General features: G+C 34.2%; 1 protein-coding gene across 3 annotated transcripts in view; it reads left to right on the top strand.

Moving 5' to 3' along the window:
• The window catches only part of CRYAB (crystallin alpha B), a 73,512-nt gene that overhangs the window by 36,116 nt on the left and 14,969 nt on the right, over window positions 1–22,427 (top strand). The window lies entirely within an intron of this gene.

Raw genomic sequence — 22,427 nt, 5'->3', positions numbered from 1 at the left:
AGTCATCTAGGTTACTTTTAAAAGCAGATAGTGAGTTATACTATATAATAGGCAGACAAGTTTATTCCAGAGGTTTGAGAGGCATGGATTATATACTTGTCATTCCACTGTTTTTGTTTTCTTTTCTTTTTCTTTTTTTTTTTTTTTTTTTGGTGAAGATTTAGGTAATTGATTCTACTGTTGTAGATTTTGAATTTGTGATGATACAACAGGACCAGGACAACCAGGTTTCTAATGGCAGAATCAGAGAGTAAGATCTCCCATCAAAAAGGTCTGTAAGACACTAAATAAAAGGACAGAGCTTCCAGCCTCTGTTGAAAGTTCAGGGCCTTTAGGTCTGTGATCTTTCTGATAAGAAACCTTCGCTGTCTTTTTAACTGTTATATGTTTACTGAGAACATCCGAAGAGGACACTGTACTTATAATTGCTTTGATCAATGCTAAGTATAAGGGAGTATTTACCTGTTTAGTCGTTGATGATATTCCTTTGGCAGTTAGCTGTCCAAAAAACCTTTGGTCTATATATACAAGCACTTCAACAAAGGTACCTAATTGTCTCTTCCTTTTCCTCATGGTATTAGCTTTTCTTATAAAGTTGCTTTGTAATCAACCACAATTGGATATACCTAATAAAATAAAATTGGTCACATTCGTAGGTGTTATTACATGCCCTGTGGCTTTTGTGACCTTAACATTAAATATAATAGATACACAGGTGAAGCCCCCTTGCATGATGGAGGGCTTGGCCCCCGGGTAAGTATCTCTTCAGTGGGTTTCATTTCATTTCATTTTACAGGGCTCTTCTGTTTATAGTTTATTCAGTCCAATGTTTCATATCTTTCCTCATACTCTTAGCTTCCATATAGTTTTTTCCACTATACTTTTATATATTACATTTAAAAAAAAAAAAAAATATATATATATATATATATATATATATATATATATATATATATATTTCATTATCAAAAGATTCCTTATTTTATAAAATAAATATCACCTACAGAAACAAAAACCTGTGGCATTAATCTTCCCGCTCAAACGTTTACCTTACTCAGTAGTCGTATGCTGCTTTACTTTCTTTAATAAAAGACTATGTAACGTGACTGCAATGAGGAGCTGAAGGGCAAATTTATTTATTTATTTATTTATTGCATTTGTTGACCGGGAAAGTTCACTGGGCCTAGGAAGAGCCCAGTTTCAGTGGAGGCCCGGGGAGAAAAGCTCCATAGTATTATATATATAAGCTCCACAGTAATACATACATAAGTAATAGAACAATGTTGATACATACAAAAGAAAAAAGTTGAAACATAGGAAATAGGACAAATCCATGTTAACTTTTCTGACTATGTAATAGTTCCCAAAAAATCTGTTGACTAACACTACCACTGACAATGCCATTACAGATTTTTTTTCAACTAATAAACTGTTTTATTTATTTTAATTTTACAACATTTAAAAAATATATCCAAAATATATCCAAGACTGTTAAAGATTTGTTCCTTTTAATGTAGAATAAGATAGCCCACATCTCATTTCCAATTCCTTCTTTTATTTTTTATCTAATAACTTGTAATGACCGAAAGATATTTCTTCCAATATTCTCACACTTGCTTTATACACCATGTTGCTTAATACCTTGGCAATAATCCTTAAATCCATGTCAAGTACATACGTATCTATTTTTTATATACCTGTGATATTACTACTTTTTTAAGATAGATTAATAATATTTAGAAACCTTCCTGCCATATTAGTACATTAAAAGAGACCGTGAAAAATATAAACCACACATCTTCCAGTCAGTTCCAAAATAATATATGAAATGTATATCGTAGCATTTGCTGCCTTTTTTTTGCCAAAGGCGCATCAAGGTTTGATTGTTTGTTTGTAACATTATTCCCCCATTTCTCTATTTCTTCATTTTCCTCTTTAAACAAGTTTTCTGTGTAGTCAAATACCAATTTAATGTTTTTTTTCTTTTCCTTCTCACCTTATTCCTTTTGCACAACACCATCGTTTTACAGTCTTTATTTTAAAATGAATAGTTACAATATGTTTTTATTTTATTTATTTATTTATTTATTTAACATCTGTTTACTGGTAAAGTCCAACTTGGACTTAGCCCATTTTCAGTGGAGGCCAGGAAGAAAAGCTCCACATACATTTGAAAGGCTAAATCACATAATATGCACAAAATAACATACAATATTACATAATGATTGTTATGTATCAGACATTAAATATGTTTGTGTACTCATCCATAGATATGAGACAATAAATACATATAAGTACAGTAGTGTCATATGTCATGTGATATACAGAGGTACAAATGTTGACCATTTAATGTTAAAATAAGCACTTATATTTTGTTCTTTGTCTCTTTAACTTTAAAAATATTTTCTTCTTATATTTCTTCATCCTCTGCTTCTAACCTGTCATCGCCTTCTATACTCTTTAATCTTTTACCTAAGTATTTATTGCTACTTCTAATCTTACCCACTCACTGATATGTATAGGATCATAGGTAATTACTAGTCTAGCTACCCTTGCAGGCCATTTTAAGTCTAACCAAGTTCCCTTTTTGTGTTTGAATTAACCTATCCCATTTGGTGTTAGATTGACATTACCCCTCCTACTGTCATTAATTATATATATTAACCCTAATGAGAATAAGTGGAGTCATACCATACATAATTTGAGGGGACCCATGCATGGGATAAAGCATTAAGGATCTGCCTTTGTCCATTAGTAATATAGGGGGCAGTCACAATTTCTGTTTGCTGTCTATAGATTCAAATTGCTCTTGAATATGAATAGGGTTGAATTTTGTCTTATGTGGATGGGACGTCTCTTCTAGAGCAGTGGTATCCTCTGTGAGATATACCTCTGTTGATGTTGCAGATGAGGTTTAGATCCCTATACTGAATACTTGTGATGTCATTTAACTTGCTGATGTGCAGTAAATCTGTAAGTATTTTGTTGGAGTATTCCTTGTATTCCAAAATCACCACACCACGAACCGACTCACCAAGATGCAAAAAACACACTGACAACTGGAGAAATGGTCACCATCCAAATTTACTGTGCCCCTAGTACTTCGGCATAAAGCCTTCCAGGGAATAATTTCTCACCGGAATGGTGCAGCTTAAATAAATTTCATTGCATTCATTATTCAATTAAATTATACAATAATTAATTAATTGAGTAATCAGTGAGTCAGGAAAATTTAAAGTGCAAAACCATAAATACCTATTGCACTTAACATGATACTTTATAATTACTTATTGCTTTCAATACTCATACAAAAACATACCTATACATCAATTAGAATAAAAAATATATAATATATCTCATCTTATACATGTAAATCTAACTCCATGTTAAGCCCATGGGGCCAAAGTGTTCCAAAGTTAATAATAAATCTGCTTTCCATCCTCAAAAGGATGCATCCATATTCAATACTCACACAAAAACATACCTATATATCATTTAGAACAATGAATAATCAATTAATTAATTATTGTATAATTTAATTGAATAATGAGTGTAGTGAAATTTATTTAAACTGTGCCATTCTGGTGAGAAATTATTCCCTGGAAGGCTTTATGCCGAAGTACTAGGAGCACAGTAAATTTGGATGGTGACCATTTCTCCAGTTGTCAGTGTGTTTTTTTGCAGTATTCCTTGTATGCCAGACACAGGTCATCTCTTAGCAGTCTGTAGGATACCAAGTATAGTGACAGGGCTTTGAGTCGTTCCACGTAGGATACATTGTTTAGGCCTTGTATCCTTTCAGTAAGGTATCTCTGTGGGTGGTCCATTTGTTGTATGTTTCAGGACAGATACATACCAAAGTGGGCTACTCAATAACTGGCATCCCTAAATCTAGACACAATCCCTTTGTTTATAAGCTGTGCAATCTAGAAGGACTTTCTTACATCAGTGGACACGTTAGTCAAACATTATGTCACTGTCCACATATGTTCCCAAATCCCAAACAGTGGGGTCAACTCTTAGGGGCATATTGTCAATGTGGTAGTTCCCTAGGGTAGATGACTTCCCAAAGGATACAGTAGTGCATTTTTGGTCTTTGATTTTGCCACGGTGGTGCAGCGGTTAGCATTTTCGCCTCACAGCAAGAGGCTCTCTGGTTTGATTCTCGGCTGGAGTGCCTTCTTTGCGGAGTCTGCATGTCTTCCCCGTGGTTGAATTCACTTTAAAAGACATAAAAGTAGGTGTGTGCGTGAGTTGATGTGCCTTCCTTGAAGGTTGGGCGCTGGGCTGGCAACTTGACACCATAAAAATTCACTGCCAATCATTAGTGGACTGGAGTTCTGCTGTGGCGACCCCTAACAGGGAAAAGCCTAAAGACAGCTAGTTTCAGTCTTTGATTTTGGCACCAGTTATTTATTTGGGGAAAAATCCTCCTGTGGGATGGCTAAGTCATCTGGGAATTCAATGACTGCCCCTAGCTTACATGTTCTTCTTACATGTTACTCTGTGATGACCTGTTTGGTCTACAATGTAATGTGATGTCTGATTCTAATTGAAAACTGGTTGGAATGCACATTTAGGTAGTAATCATCAGACTGGGGGAACCTAATATAAAAAATTAGTTTCAGTCATAGAAAAAAGTGATGGATAGTTTATGCAACTCTCTTAGTAATTATAGAACAAGCTTCCACTTACTATGAGAGCTAATCAAATGTCAGCTTCCTTCAAGACTGATCTTTTTACAAACATAGAAAGCAGACAGTATTAATATATGGTTATGGTAATCAAGCTCTTTGAAGGTTTCATAAACTTGATAATCAATCGTATGAACTTATTTCCATGTAATGAAATATCTTGTCTTCCATCGGTCTTCATTCATCCTTCTCCTTCCACTAGTCTGGTTTGAGGATGCTTTCGCTAGGTAGGTGGCTGCTGTCATCACCTTTGATGGCCTCAGTCTACTTACAAAATGGTTCTTTTAAACTCAATTATATAATAGCAAGACAGTATACAGCATTATGGTAATGTAAATTAGTATAGTATTAACTGTCAGTATATACTATTAGAATATCATAGCAGTATACAATAATATAGCATTCTGACAATGTACAACAGTAGAGTAGTAACTGATAATCTGTCAGTATGTAGTATTATAGTATTATGTAGGTACACAGTAGCATAGCAATAAGTAGTAGTACGCAGTATTATAGCAGTAAACATTAGGCTTATAGTACTATAGTAGTAAACATTAGGCTATCTTACTTGTTGAACATTTTTACATGTTTTACACATAATTTCTGGGTACCGTGCTTACATTGACAATACACCCTGGGCTACATTCTGAAACAATTTGGCCCATTTCCCATTTATCAGTCTTATCTTCTCTGGTCAGTACTTTATGACTGTAGGAAATGCTGTTATTTCTTCTTATTCATGAATTAACACTGCAGTGTGCATGGTTAGTTCTGAACATCTGATTCCATGTCTGGAGTGAAACATAATTTTCTGTTTATGCCGGAACAGCATTGATAGTGAAATGAATGGCATTATGATACATATAAAGTTGCTTGATTTGAATTAGATAGAGACCCATTCCTTCAGAGTTTATTCTAATCTTTCTACAGATTTTCCATCAAGTTCACCCATGGTTGGGTGAATGGCCATATATATGAACTGTTCAGTGCCAGTTTGTTTCACAAGTGACTTAAAGTTATCAGATTTAAGCTACAGACTACCACTGACAATTTGTTCAGGAAAGTCATCTTGGGCAAACATTGTTCTTAGCAATTGCATTAATTTATGAGTTGTTACTAATTGCATACAAAAATAATTTCTGGCCACTTTAGTTGTGAATTTAATGGAAGTAGTACCAATAAGTCTCTGAAAATCCCTACAGTGTCCTTACATACATACTGCAAAGGTGCAGATGGTCCTTCAGGAGAGAAATGCTGCTGATGGTGCATTTCAGACTATTTGAGATGTGCTGCCACTTTTGGTTTTATTTACAGTTGCGGTGTCAGTATCACACACTAAACATTGGGAAGCACGGTGGCTTATTGGTTGACATTTCAACCTCTGGGGTGTGAGGATCAGTCTTGATTTCCAGTCACTACCTGTGTGGAGTTTCAAGGTTGGGTACTCCAGTTTCTACCCCTTCCAAAAGCATGCTGATTGATTTACTGTTATAAACTATCCAAATATTGCATTATCCACTATAGTTATAAGTTGTGACTGAAAGGAGTCCATGATAACCAGTTTAATTAATCAGTTAACACATGAGTATATTAAAATTAGGGTAAAACTTCTTTATTTGCTGTCTGCAAAGATTTCCACAAGTATCACATCTAGCAGTTTGAAATGCAGCATTATCTGATTTCTGTTCTGGATTTGTGTGATAAAATTCTTCAGTACCCATTGTAACCCACAAAATTCAGGGTGCAGCATATTATCATCCATGGACCGTCCCTTTATAGTTACTTCATACACCTGTGAGAGCACTAAGTTTTTTTTTTTTTTTTGCAGCATAGTAACATTTTTCACGTTAACTGAGTATTGATCAATAAATCATACATATTTACAAGATTCATGGTTGTCAGATTCTCATGATCTTCGTGTGGCATACATGATAATCATTAACACTGCCATGGTGCTTTATTTACTTTTGTTCATTATCAGACAGTTTGCAGTGTTTCGTGATCTGTAATAAGCATAAACATTTTGCCATATAGATTCTAACCTGTATTTCTATACTCACTAAACTAAGCAAAACACTTTCCTCTCAGCCTGGGAATACTCCGATTCATCTTAAACATATTGCCTTGAAACAAATGTAATGGATTTCTCTGTCCATCTTGAAGTCTGTGTAGTAGAACAATGCCAGTTCTACGAGAAGCATTCCCTTCATACCAGTAGGCAAAAATGGTCAGAGATGAAGTGTTTAGGCTATGAAGCAGTAAAAAAGCAACAAGAGAAGAAGGCCAATGTGGCTAGATACGAATTTGAGACTAGCCATTACAACAAATAAGAGGTGGAAAGGAAGGGGTAGGGAGATAGAGGAGGTACCTTATGATGAAGCTAGCAAAAAGCAGCAATTACGGCAGGAGCAGCAATGGCTGAAGGTGAAAATAAGTTAGGAGAAAGGCTCAAGAAAGAAAGAAAGTGATTTCTAGCTATAAAGAAGAAAAAAGGAATGGAAGGACAGAAGTGGCTAAGCTGATCAATGATTGGAGGTAGATTACAGAAGGTATATTGACTGTTCCTCATTCTTGACAAAGGAAAGAAAGGGAAGTGTGCATGTTGGGACAGAGGCAAGGCAGAATGGGAGGGGGGTATTCTCAAAGGAAATTGGTTTCTCATATAAAGGACAAACCACAAGGACTAGATGTGCTGCCCATTGTAGTCCCTAGATATCTGGCCAGTGTGTTGGCAGACATCCTAAGTGGAGATCTGCAACAGATCACTTTTTAGAAATGAAGAGTAAAAGTACCAGAGGACTGGTTAGCAAATGGGGGGGGGGGGGTTAGGTGAAAAGGTCTAGGGAACTACAGACCTGTTAGCGTAACAATAATGGTAAAGAATCTCACATTCAGAATCTTGGAGGTTGATAACATTACTAGCAGATCATAGTTCCCAAGATAATAACCAACATGAATTTCTGACTAGAAGCAACAGTAAGTCAAAAACTGATACATTTTTATGGTTCTGTTACAACAGAACTTCAAACTTCATATTCAGACTTTATTTAGATGCTTTAGTACAAAACACATTTAACAAAAAAAATCACTATAACAGCATATAGAGGACTAAAAGTAAAACATAAAATATATCAATCAAAAATCAAGTGAACTTGGCAGGGGAGTACTGGTAAATGTAGCCTAGCTGGACTTCAACAAGGCCTCTGACTCCATCCCACACAGAAGGCTGGTAGAAAAAATAGTGGAGTGATTGGTAAAGGAAGACTGAAGAAATGGATAGCTGCATAGCTGAACAGTGGGACAAAGAGTATTGTGCTGAGATGGACATTGTCAGGAATTAGGGTAGTGACCATTGGCTTATCATAGAAGTCTGTTCCATTCTAAGGCCAGTATTCTTCAGTGAGTCTGTGACACACATATATTTCAATCTTTTGTATCAGCTTTGGATTTCTTACGAGAGCTTAAGAAGCCATTTTATGTACCTCACAGCCCCATACAAAACCCAAATTGACTATAGGGCATCTGCATTCAGGCTTTCATTTTAAGCAACGTCATTAAATAATCATTAGCAGCAAACCAACAGTTTTTCCATCCACTGTAAGTCTTGTATGTCATTCCTAACTATTTTGTCATTAAGTAATTCACATTTTAATTTCTACAATACTTTCCCCTCTGAGCTGCTTTATTTACATTTAAATCATAATATAAAACAGTACGATCTAAAACAATTGCCTCACTTTTAAGTATGGAGACTTTCAGAGTTAGACACTGAAATGCCAATTTGTGTTTTGCAGGTGCCTCTGAAGTACATATAATCTGTTTTTTTATTTCTCTGTTAAACTTATTTACTGATGTTTACTGGAAACAGGTCTGATCAGTATAAATATTTTCCCCTGCTTTAAGTCACAATTAGTCATCTGTATAAATATATAAATAATTTCTCTCTGACTATATAAGAACTAATTTCCTTAATTGTTTACCCTTTCATTCTGACATATATGGGTTACGTTCATAACACCAAAAGAACATGGACTGGAAAGAAAAAAGATGGAACCCTGGGACATCAGAAAAAACAGCTTTTTTTAGGGGGAAAAGCTCCCCTGTGCACCCCCACCCCTTGCAAATCATATATATCAACTCCAAAATCATACAGCATTGGGGAAGGGTCATTCTCCCAATCCTCAAAAATACCAGCAACCAGCTAAAAAGTTAGTTCAGTCTTTCAAACATCTGACCAATGAATGTTAATTATTTTTTCTTTGACCACTAGAGTGGGGAAGTGATGGTCCCACCACTGCCAACCAATATGTGACATCCCCATGCCAGGCTAGTAATCAAGAGCCAGAATCCTCACCACTGACACTGGGGAGGGGCATGCACTTGGAATACAAATGGATACACTCAGTATTTCTAGATGCATACCTCTCAGCATCAAGCACAATTTCCCTTAAGAGCACACAGGGAACACACTCGGCCTGGGGTCTGGATTTCTGTATATCTGTAATACTCCAGGTCCCCAGTAAGACTCCCCACTGGTACAGCTGTAGGGTTAGGTCCTCAGCTTAGTGTCCAAGCCAAGTCCTCCAGCACCCTCTCTGTAAACCCAGTGCTTTGTGTCCCTGTCCCAGTTAGCTAACACACACACACTGAGAGATTTGATTTTTCACACGCACATACCTGGGAAAGGCTGGCACAGATTTACCTGCTGTGCCCCCTTCTGCCCAGAGTATAAGGTAGTTATCAATGCCACGAGACACTCCACAATCAGGTATGCTAAGGCCCTTAACAAAGGGTGTCCAATTATATTGTGTAATATTATCACTAATAAAATAATACAAATGGTAGTAGTTATCCAAGGCAGCTAGGGCTTCTGCAGTGGCCTACACAGTGTCACCAAATAAATATAAGCACACTAAAAGGTTTAATACTTTCTACAAAGACCAGCCACAATAAATGTTTTAAATATATTTAATAATAAATAATAGAAGAGCATGAAAATACTGAATATATATTTACTGTAAATCACAGAGTTCAGATGACAGGAAATATTGAAAACAACATTGATGGATAAGAGTCATACAAATAAAGAAAAACAATCTCTAAACTAACCTTCACTATATTACTGACTGAATCTAGGAGAATTACTGTTTCCTAATAACTTACTTGATAGAGCAAGGCCCGATGAAATACATGAACAGTCTTTCTAGTCAGGTTCCCCAAAACAGAATACTCAATACTCAGAGATTACTCCCTGTAAAATATAATTCCCAAGATAGCTTGCAGAATGACCTCATCTGGTCATCTCACTCTAGTTTTTCACAATATCCCCCCTTGAAGCCAAGACAGAAATTTAGCATAGACAGCTACAATACACATCTAAATGTTTATAGCAATGTTTGGGGCTTCACCTCTTTTTACTGAGCTAATAAACAAAGGCTTCTTCCAGACCTACAATCTCCAGTCCTATTCAGCACTGTGGTGTGATGTTTTAATGGTTTAACAGCTCATTTACATTTCCCTTATTTTTCTTAAAGTAAGATAGCTGGCTAACCTCTGCTGTCCCAGTGTCATCTGTTAAAACATATATATTTAATTCAGTTACAATAATGCACGTGCATTTCTTTTCATTACAGCATGGGGCACTGTTGTTACATTTTAATACAAGCAAACCTCACAAATACATTTTCAGCACAAGCATCTGTACAAATCATTTTGATATACAAATGACATATAATTATTTACAACATTCTGGCTAGCTGTGCTGGCACAAGTCATACATCCACTGCCCTACTGCTCCTGGCATGGCTAACAGTACCTCTTATCATCACAGAATATATGAAGCTGAAATAAATGCCCTGGAAAATAACTAGAAAGATCTTTAACTAACTATACTAGATTTTCAAATAAAGTGACAAAACTGCAAATATCAAAGGCTGGAATGAAAAAAGGCTAGTTGAGTATAAAGCTTCTCAAAAAGAGCGGTTTCAAAAATAATTGAGTTAGTAATGTGATTTTTCTACTGTATCAGAGAAACCTGAAGGAATAGACTGCATTCATATTATGATAGCACAATTAAGCATCTGGACTGGTGTTGCACAGTAGGATTTGTTAATTGAGAGGGAGCATTAAGTGTATGCTTCAAATCTGTCCACGAGAAAGTAACCAAGACTTATATTAGAAGAGATACAATCGTGCCAGTAGAAAGAGTTGCTCTTGACAAAATTGTGGAAGAAGGGAACAGTATTAGAAACTGGGGACAGCAGAGTGTTTGTAGAAAATGATTATTCTCTGTACACAAAGCAAAAGAAATAATATATTACCCCAACAATCAGAGAATGTTGAAAGGCAGGTGAGAAATTCAAGTTGATATCTTCACCTTTCTTCAGAATATTTTTTTCTGAAGGATCAAATAAATTTTTTGATAGAGAGCAGGCTAAGGAAGAAATAGAATAAAATAGCCATCAGCTTAGTGAAAAAAAAAACATAAGCAAAAACACAGCCAGTTACCAAGCAGGCAGACTTTATTTCTCAAGTTTTCATACAAGAGTTTCATATCTAATAATATTTTTCAAGTGTCTATGCACTTGTAAAAGTGCATTAAGTGTGGAAGTGATTGTGTATGAAGACGTGAGAAATAGTTTGTCTGCTTGGTACAGTACATGGCTGTGTTTTTGTTTGCAAATATAGTAATAGGCCTGTGAAATGTGACTTTGCAATAAAAAAGTGGATGAGAAAGACATCATTTTGTTGACCATGTTAAACTGGTGGGTGAACTGTAAAACATGCTTACTTTGTCATTAATGTTAAGAAGGACACTGAAGGGACTGAAAAAATAACTGTACAAAACAGTTTTTATTCTTACTAAAATGTGTATAAAATTTCATTATGTAAATTGCATGTTATATTGTAAAGCAATTTTGGGGTGTCTTACTAGGGAATGCTATATATGCTTAAATATTAAAGCCAGAAAATACTTTTTTAGTTGTAAGTTATCCAAACATTACACTTTAACAAGTTAAGACATTCTGGCTAGAAGCAAGTTAAAGTTAATATAATGTTGTGATCTTGGACTGCTGGAGTGGAAGATGTAAAAGTGTATTGATCGCATTATATGTAGAATTAAAATAAAGTATTGATCACATTACACACAGAATTAAGATAATAATTGCCCTGTTTCTTTTAAGAAGTGGCTATCTGGTTTAAGTTACAGTCATTCCACTGGCCATGGCACAACGGCTTCTCTTATTTATACTGAGATCTGCACCATCCTGTGTTAAGCTACAGTCGTGTTATGTTTATTACAGCCAATTGGAACACACTTCTCCAGACTCACTCCTTTACCTTAACTTGCCTAAGTATATAAGTCACAACTGTTGCAACTTGTAATCACACTAATACAGTCTAAAAGGTACATTGGCAAGCAGTTCAGGGAAAAATAATGGTTCCTGTACCATGCTGATTTTGTAAACTTGCTGTTATGAAACTGTATTTCTTATACTATGCAAATTGAAAGGACTTGTCTTTCACTGTGTTAATGATTTTTATATCAATATAATGTGGAGCTTTTCTTCCCAGATCTCCACTGAAAAACAGGTCCTGTGCCCAATCAGACTTTGCCAGAAAAATAAATGCAATAAATAAATAAATACAAAATGAAGTCTGAAAATGTGGGAAGTGAATACCTTGTACAAGTAGTTGCCTCCCCAGCAGCCTTAGTAATTTAATGCAGTTAATATAACAGTGCACACTTTATTTAAAGGTAGCAGGTGTACCTTTTCTTAGGGTTAAAAAAATGGGTCATGTACCCAATCAGACTTTGCCAGAAAAATAAATGCAATAAATAAATACAAAATTAAGTCTGAAACTGTGGGAAGTGAATATCTTGTACAAGTAGTTGCCTCCCCAGCAGCCTTAGTAATTTAATGCATTTAATATAACAGTGCACACTTTATTTAAAGGTAGCAGGTGTACCTTTTCTTAAGGTTAAAATTAATGTTTACTGAAAGGATAAAAGCTGTTTTTTCACATCTAGGAAGGAAAGAGAGGTAAGAAAAGAGCAGACAGTGATTAGTGTACGTAGGAGCACAGGCTGTAATATTCACTTTAGCATGGGAGATTTTAATTTCAGATTAAGTCATTCCTATGTGTGCAGCCATCATTTTGGGGCAACTGCTCCAATTTGGAAAGGTAAAATTCATTTTTTAAAACTCTATATAGTTTTGTATGTTTATTCTAAGTTAGAAGGGGACTGGAAGTTATGAAAATGTATTTGTTTTTTTGTCTGAGTGGTTACATTGAAGCAAAAAATCTTGAAAAATGTGACACAGGTTCAATGTGAGATGAGAGGGAAGCAACTACATAAGAGATCAGTCTGCCAAATATCAATATGTACATGTAAGCTAAACGTTGGAAATATATATTCAAAAGAACTGTTTTATATATATATATATATATATATATATATATATATATATATATATATATATATATATATATATATATGTGTGTGTGTGTGTGTGTTTGTGTGTGTAATAAGTGGGGAGTAATAGCTTTGTATAATAATGGGTACTGTGTCCATAGTATTATGAAATGTAAATGACCTTACAAGTACAGACAAAAAGCAAAGACTATTGAATTATATTAAGAAGTGTAAGGTACAAATAATATCACAGGAGAAATATTTGGATGGAAATGTGCATGTGAATTTGACAAAGAAAAGATTTCAGGGAAAACATTCAACAGAATATCAAGGACAAAGGAAATAGTGAGTAATAATACTGATTGACAGAGAGACTCCAATTGTGATAGAACAGGAAAAAAGACAACAATAATAGATTTGTGCTAGTTAAGGGCTATTGGCAGTGGAGGAGGATTATGCTGGCATATTGAGAATTTGGGGAGAAATAAGTTTTCAGCAGAGAATATTATTTATTGGTGGACGTTGGAACCTGATTTGCAATAATGAGGATGTATCAAGGGGACTTAAAAGTAAAAGAAAATATAACTAAAAAAGGGAGATTTCTGAAGAAATATATGATAATGTTTGGTGTGGTAGATGTGAATTCAGTAATATGAACCCAGACAGAGTTTACTTATTTCCCAAGGTATAATAACTGGGCTAGAATAAATAGAAAATGTCTTTCACAGGAACATGTGCATTTATTTGAAAGCTTTAAAACACATCCAATAATAGCTTCTGAACATGTACCAATAAAAACAAAGATAAAGATGCAGAGTGATAGAGTAAAAATGAGACACTAGTGTTTTTCCACTTATCCATTAAAGAGGGAGGAATTTAAGGAATGGGTAGTGGAAATGATTCAAGAGTTATTAGGAAACACATGAATTTATTCAGAACGGCTATCTAGTGCGTTGCATAAAATGAAAATGTATTTTAAAAATGTGATATGAGGAAAACAGATATGGAGAAAAGTAATGGGAATTATTTAGAGGGGTTGACAAAGGTTAAAGTTTTGCAGAATAAAGGGAATCTCATAAAACAAAAAGAGGGGCACCTGCAAAGTGCTAAAGGGAAAATAAGGGAGTATTTGGATAATATGCATGAATTTAGAAAAGTTGCTGTTAAGCAATTATTTTTCGAAGACAACTCCAAAGCACAACTTTTAGCACAGTGGTTTAGTCAACAGAAAGTAGAAATGATTATTTCCTATAAGAGGTATTAGAGATATTTATAACATTTCATGAAAATGTATATACAACAGAGGAATGGTGAAAAATAGATAACGTACAAATGGAAACATTTATGAAAGACTTAATCATGCCAAGATTATAGTCAGATGAATATCAACGGTTAATGGATAGGAAGAGATGACATAAAAATGGTGATGTACAATCAATCGATGGGAAAATCTCAAGGAACAGACAGAATTCTTATGAAAGTTTGAAAGCTGAGGAAAAAAAAGTAATAAACATCTGGAAGTTTGTGTTTCACAATATTTTAAAAGGGTGGGGGGAAAGTACCAGCGTCCCAAAAGAAAGCCATGGTGGCTGTATTACCCAAAGTGGATAAAAACCTTTTAGACTCAGGTTCAGTTAGACCCATTTTCATTTTAAACCATGATTATAAAGTGTTTATGTCTGCACTATAGAATGGAATTCAAAGGTGTTGCCAAAATTGATAAATATGGTTTAGTGTGATTTTGTGGAGGGGAGGCAAACATTTCACAACATTAATAAAACAATGATTAATTAGAAGAAAGCAGAGTATAAGAAAATGACACTTGTTTGTTCTTCATGCAGAAAATCATTTGATTGAATCAGCTAGTATTTTATGAGTATGGAAATGGTGGCATTTATATTTCCTGGTCGAATAACAGGGCTAATTAGGGGAATATATGAATAGCTGGAGGCAAGAATTAAGGTGGGAGCTGTGTTTGAACAGGGCCAACAGGCAGTGGCATCCTCTTTCCCCTTTTTATTTGCTTTATATTCAAAGCCACTGACACAGAAAAGAAGGAATCTCATTTCTTACGTATTATCGCAACCAGATTTCCGCACTGCCATAATTTGGTATGTGTGTGCGGAAACAGGTTGCTTAATCTATAAAGGGGACTGTGAAGAAGTAAACATTACTCTGGTGCAAGTTTGTACCTCTTTGCGCCTGAAACTACACAGTGGTGCTCCGCTTTGCAGTGCTTGCATTTGTCAAGACGATGTGAGCTACTGGAAAAGCGAGTCACCAAATACACCCTGCGACAATAGGAGATTGTAAATATGTCAAGGGCAAGGATTGCTGCTTTTCTTAGGTTAGGTAAAGTGCTGAGTTACACAGTCAATAATTTCAGTTAAGGTGCTAACAAAGTGTCCCCATGACCATACTTTACAAATACAGATAAACTCAAAATCACTTTCATGATTACACACGTAGTAAGAACACTTCCCAAAACATCTTATTGCCAGACAATGCGCTTCTTCCTGTACTTTGTGGCTGTTAGCAGTTTTTTTTTTTTTTAATTTTGATGTCTTTACAAATAGTACTCCCCCCCCCAAAAAAAAAGTGACCAAAACCATCATTACAGGGTCTGCTCAAATGTTTGTCTTCCCCTTCACAGACCCTGTAATGCAAAGCTAGCCCACAACAAATAAAAAACAGACCCTAAATACCACCTTACAGTGGTTTGTGGCCTCGTTTGTACAGAAGTATTCTAAATTCGCAACCATGAAAATCTGGTTGCGATAATACGTAAGTACCGAAATCTCAAATACAAGGATTTAACTGGTATGGTTATGAAGAAAGTGAGTTTTATTTGCAGATGACATTATTTTGTAATTGATAATTCCAGACAATTACATTTTATTGCTGTGGAACATACTAACAGTTTCAGTTTTTTGCTGGATATAAAATAAATAAGGATAAAACAAATGAAAATAAAACAAAGGCTATAGTGGTAAACTATGTACCCACACATGAACTGGTTCAGCATTACCCATATTTATGGGGACATAAGTTGAAGTGTTTAGATGTATGAATTAAAAATGGTTCTATTATGCCAGTTATGGATATGTTGGAAGAGGCTAAACAAAAAAATAATGCAAAAAATTAAGAAGCTGGAAGTTATTATGGATGTAAATAGTGAGATACAAGCATTAAAATGTTTTAGTTCCTTTAGTTTTAAACAGATCAGGCATATTTTTATCAACCAGAGGTGAAGTTATTGACTATAAGTAATAAAGAGTTGAAATCATTTCTTTGGGAGGGGAAGAGGGCAAGAGATAAATGGGAAAAGTTGATTCTCCATAGAGAATAAGGTAATTTATGATTACCCAGTTTGAGGGGATACTTTAGAGCGGGTCTATATTAAATCAGCGAACTCTTAAAAAAGCGAACGCTGATTTATCGACCCCATGTAAGCAAAAGCTTACAATCCCAAACACTTAGAACAGCGATTTTTTTCCCAGGGAAAAAAAATCACTGTTCCAAAGAAGAAAAAAAAAAAACTTTAAAACATTACATTAAGTGGGGGGGCTTCACCCCCACACCCTCTGACATGGGGGGCTCTGTCCCCCACACCCCCTACTTAAATATACCAACTCCAAGATTGCACTACAGTGACATAAACGGCAAAATAATAAAGGTGTCCAAGTGATTTCTTTCCCAGGGAAAGAATTTGCTTATATGCCATTTCGGTATTTTGCCTTTTCGTGCTTTCAAGTTCGATCAAGACGCATTTGAAAGATGCGTCTTCAATCATTTAATAGGGAACCTTTAGAGGTACACGGTTAAGGCTTATACATATAACACAAGCAGAAGGTTATATATCAAAGTGGAAAGGGATGATGACATTTTTTTGTGTAAAACTATCTTGAATCTTAAAATATCCATTGTGTAACTATTCCCCCAGTGTGACACATTTTAGAACACATCCATAAGATTATTTATTTCATATTCATGGTATGCTAAACTGTCAGACACAGGGAGTTGTTTATACTGCTTTTTGCCAAGAATGTTCAGGATACTATATAGGAAAGACTGAGTGGAAATTAAAAGACAGTGTATATGAACATTTGTGTGATTTAAAGAGAAAAAAATGAAAATAACACTCCGGTTAAACATCTAAAAGCTCACCCTGAACATCGTTTTAAGTTTGTCATTGTAGAGAAAGTTAATAACTTTAAATGGGGAAGGCCCTGGCCATTATTGCTGGAGAAAAGAGAACTTTATTCACAATTGGCTTTAAATGCTATTATGTGGCCAGGCTTAAACAAACTTCAATAAGCTGTTTATTAAAAATAAAATCTGTGACACGCTGGAGGATATTTACACAAGGGATATTTTAAGATTTAAAATAGTTTTACACAAAAGGTTTTTTAAAAATGCTTTTAAGTATGTTTATGTTTTCCATTGAATATTGTTTTTGCATGTAACTAAAGTGTTGTCACTTTAAATCTGTTGCATGAGGTCAGGAGGCTTGAAGTCATGTGACAAGGCCAGGTTATAAAAGCAGCTTTTTAATCTTGGTGACCTTATCTGAAGACATTTTTACTAATAAAATGAAACTCATAAAACGTTTTTGGAGTAGTTTATTTTGTTTCAAAGTATATTTGGTTGATCCAGGAGCTTACATTTCAGAGTTTCTGCAGACCTGTGGCATATAGAACACAGACAAGAAGGGAGTGGAATTTAGTTGAGAAAACTAGCAAACAAAGTAAGGTACACAGAGCAAATAGCTAAAGAAGAAAGATAATAAAATAGGATGAGGCCAACCAGAAGTTTGAACTGCCTCCCTACCACGGATTGCTAACAAAATATAGGTGAGGAGAAAGGGATAGGGAAGAGTTTTTTATCAAGTAAAAACACACCAATTTCCTGTAAACAGGAACCAATGAAGGTAGTCTCACAATACTGTAGTTCGGAAAGTTCTTAAACAAGACTCTGCAGTCCGTGAAAGTTGGAAAGCTAGTTTATTAAACAAAAATAATAAAACATTGCATCGAAGATTTCAAAGATTAAGCGCTTTCATTTCCTGAGCCGGAAACTTCATCAGAATAAATGCTATTGCTCTACCAAATCTTTTATACATCCTGTTATAAATTAATTAAATAATTTGAATTGAATAAATTAATTAAATTAATTGGGTACACTTGAAGGTTAACCTAAGCATTTCAATTTAACTCACACAAATATAAATACATTTCATAAAGTAGTTTCTAAAATAATTGTGGTTAGAAGAAACATTATATTATAGCCTAACTTAGAGATCTATACAAGTGAGATGACTTACGAATTTAATATTTGTATATGTAAAAATATATAAGTATGTAAAAATATGTAAAAATATATCAATTTAAATATAAATATAAAATATAAAATGGTATACAGCTTATACATATACTTCTATAAATAGTATGTAAATACATGATTAAATAAATATATATATATATATATATATATATATATATATATATATATATATATATATATATATATATATATAAATGTGTATATAAATATGTATATAAATGTGTATATAAATATGTATATAAATAAGCAGCAATTTTAAAACCTGATTTTAAAAGTTTTCATTTATGTTTGTTACTGTTCCTATTTCTGTTTTGTGTTTTTACCTTGTTATCCCTTAGTTTTAGGGCTGGTAAAAGTGACACATGGTAGCATATCACAAGATTGATATGATAATAGAAGACAATCTACTACAAGGTCTAATAGATTATAGATTATATAGATTTTTTAAGGTTGAAAAAACTTTTCTGTCCACCATGTTTGGTATTCCCAAGGTACATAAAAGTGTAGAAAATCCACCATTAAGACCTATTGTGACATCTGAGGGTTCAAAAACCCAACCTTTAGCTATCTATGTGGACACTAAGTTAACGCCTTTTTACAACCTATACCCCCACATTTTAATTGACTCATGGGACCTGCTTAGTAAAATAAACCAACTACCATTCCATTCCCATTACTCATTTTTAACTATTGACGTTAGGGATTTATTCTCTGTGATACCACACAATATAGGTCTTGAATGGTTTGAAGCCATGCTTACTGAATTTAAATTCCTGAATGACAACGAGTTTAGGTTAGTGTTAGAAAATATTGAACTAGTTCTCAAGAACAATTTCATTTATTTGCAAGGAGACATTTTTCATCAATTAGATGGTGTTGCAATGGGGGCAGCATGTGCCCCCATTTTTGCCAATATAGTTATGCTGTATTGGGAACAACATTTTGTGTTCAACTCCCCTCTCATGGAGAATATAGTTAAGTATTTCTGTTTTTTGGATGCCATACTTATAATATGGAAGGGGTTACAAGATGATATACCTAAGGTTATGGAATACCTTAATAACTCAACTACTTTCCTTCAGTTTACTCATGAATATAACATGGATGAGGTACATTTTTTGGATGTAACAATTTTAAAAGATTATGCTGACAGGAAATACATATCCAAAATATTTAGAAAGGCATGCTTTTCCAATTCTTACCTCCATTATTACAGTAACCATCCCCCAATACAAAAAAAGAATATTATTAAGGGACAAATGGTCAGGGTGGCCAGAATGACCTCAAATTATTTTGATTTCATTAACAAAATGGATTATGTGCATAAACTATTTCTGGAGAGAGAGGCTACCCAGATTCTATTATTATCCCTCTAAAAGAAGAGGTAATAAGGGGGTGGGGGAAAATATTTTTACCCCTGTTAAATACAGAGATTAATACAGACCAAAACCCTTTAGATAACACCTTGGAGACCACTGGACATAATATTTCTAACATGAATACATATCAAAATATTTCTAACATGAATATATACCAAAATACTCCTTTTTTTGTTATGACATACAATTCCAACACAAACCCAGTAAGAAAACTCATAAATAAGACATGGGATATTTTTAAGACTATGCCCAATAGGCTTGAAATATTCACTAGACAATTAAGTTACAGTTTTAGGAAGGGTCCTAATCTAAAAACAGTTTTTGAAAGGAATAAGCAGGATAATGACCAAAAGAAAAAGGGCACCTTCCGTTGTGGGAGATGTTCCCAATGTACATTCATTGCAAACATGGAGGAATTAACACTACCCTCTGTTTCTACAACTTTTAAGGGTAGACAATATTTTACTTGTTATACCAGTGGGGTTGCATATTTAGCTTACTGTACTTCATGCGGAGGATATTATGTAGGGAAGATGGAAAGACATTTACGGCAAAGAATATATGAGCATATGTATGATGTCAATAGGAAAAAGGAAACAAATGCCTTATACAGACACACATTAACTTGTACATGAGCCAATTTTAAATTTTGGATACTGGAAATGGTACCCAGGAATAGTAGAGGGAGGGATTGGGAAAACCAGCTTAGTTATAGAGAACTTGTTTGGCAACTAAGGTTGGATTCTAACACACCTCCAGGGATGAATGACCATGTGTCACTTTTACCAGCCCTAAAACTAAGGGCTAACAAGATAAAAACACAAAACAGAAATAGGAACAGTAACAAACATAAATGAAAACTTTTAAAATCAGGTTTTAAAATTGCTTTTTATTTATATACATATTTATATACACATTTATATACATATATATATATTTATTTAATTATGCATTTACATACTATTTATAGAAGTATATGTATAAGCTGTATACTATTTTATATTTTATATTTATATTTAAATTGATATATTTTTACATATTTTTGCATACTTATATATTTTTACATATACAAATATTAAATTTGTAAGTCATCTCACTTGTATAGATCTGTAAGCTAGGCTATAATGTAATGTTTTTTCTATCCACAATTATTTTAGAAACTACTTTATGAAATGTATTTATATTTGTGTGAGTTAAATTGAAATGCTTAGGTTAACCTTCAAGTGTACCTAATTAATTTAATTAATTTATTCAATTCAAATTATTTAATTAATTTCCAACAGGATGTATAAAAGATTTGGTAGAGCAATAGCATTTATTCTGATGAAGTTTCCGGCTCAGGAAATGAAAGCGCTTAATCTTTGAAACCTTTGATGCAATGTTTTATTATTTTTGTTTAATAAACTAGTTTTCCAACTTTCATGGACTGCAGAGTTTTGTTTAAGAACTTTCTGAACTACAGTATTGTGGGACTACCTTCATTGGTTCCTGTTTACGGGAAATTGGTGTGTTTTTACTGGTTTGGAGTTTTTTCCCTTTTCTTCCGTTTTATATTTACTAGTTTTTTTATCAAGTAGAGAACAGACATTGCTGCTAAAAAAGGATAGTTATTAGGGCTTATAAAATATTGCATGATAACTATAAGAATCGATCAGAGGAGGTTAAAAAATAATGGGAAGAAAGAATGGAAAGGCAATATATAAAAGAACAATGGAAGAATATTTTCTTGGTTCCAAGTATGCAAAAAAGTCCAGATGGTTTAGGGTTTTCACTTGGAAGTATTTACATAAGTATTTTATATCCCAAGCAGATTTCAGAGAATAGTTCCTCCAGTAGATAGCAAATGCTGGTGGTGTGATCAAACAGAGGGAGATAATTGGGAACATGTTTTTGGGACTGTAATAAGTGGGCAGAGTTTAAATATTCCCTACAGAGTACTTTATCAGAAATGTTGACAAACAAATGGTTGTAACTAAGGAAATAATTATTTTGATCTTGGATACAGGATTTGCATTGCCTCAACAAGATAAAGCCTTAGTAAGTTTAATGGTTCTGGCTGTCAAAAAAGCAATTACCAGAAAATGAAAATCAAAAGCTAAGTCCACTGTGATTGAAGTACTGAATATTGTAAAGGCCATAGAAATGGAGATGGGATTTTTTTGAAAAGAGAAAGAGCAAACTACATAAAATAAATGGAATTTGTGGGTACAATACATGCAGGATAATGTCTGGAAGGAGGGGTGCTGTTTAAGGGAAGGCAGAAACTGTACAATTTATGTAATGCTGGAGCGAATGATTGTGAAAAAGAAAACATATGTGACAGATGAAAAAGAAAAATGTTTGCTAATGTTTGTTTTCTATTATTGCTTATGTACATATGTAAGAATTTAATAAAAGTGTTTAAAAAAGAACATGGAACAGCTGGGATGAGGAAGTTTCTTCTTGCTCCCCAAAGTCTATGCAGTCTTGGAGTTAGTACATTTACAACTGTGGGGGTGTCGTGATGATTTATTTTTATTAAAATTATCAATTTTCTATGTTGACCAATTTTTTTGACGTGCGTAGTTTCATTCAGTATAGTTTCTGTGATTA

The sequence above is a fragment of the Protopterus annectens genome, chromosome 8.part0, assembly GCF_019279795.1.
Source record: "Protopterus annectens isolate FY-2018-M chromosome 8.part0, PAN1.0, whole genome shotgun sequence".
NCBI classification, from domain to species: Eukaryota; Metazoa; Chordata; order Ceratodontiformes; family Protopteridae; genus Protopterus; species Protopterus annectens.
The sequence above is the reverse complement of the archived record's forward strand: the minus strand, read 5'-3'. Positions and strand labels throughout refer to the sequence as shown.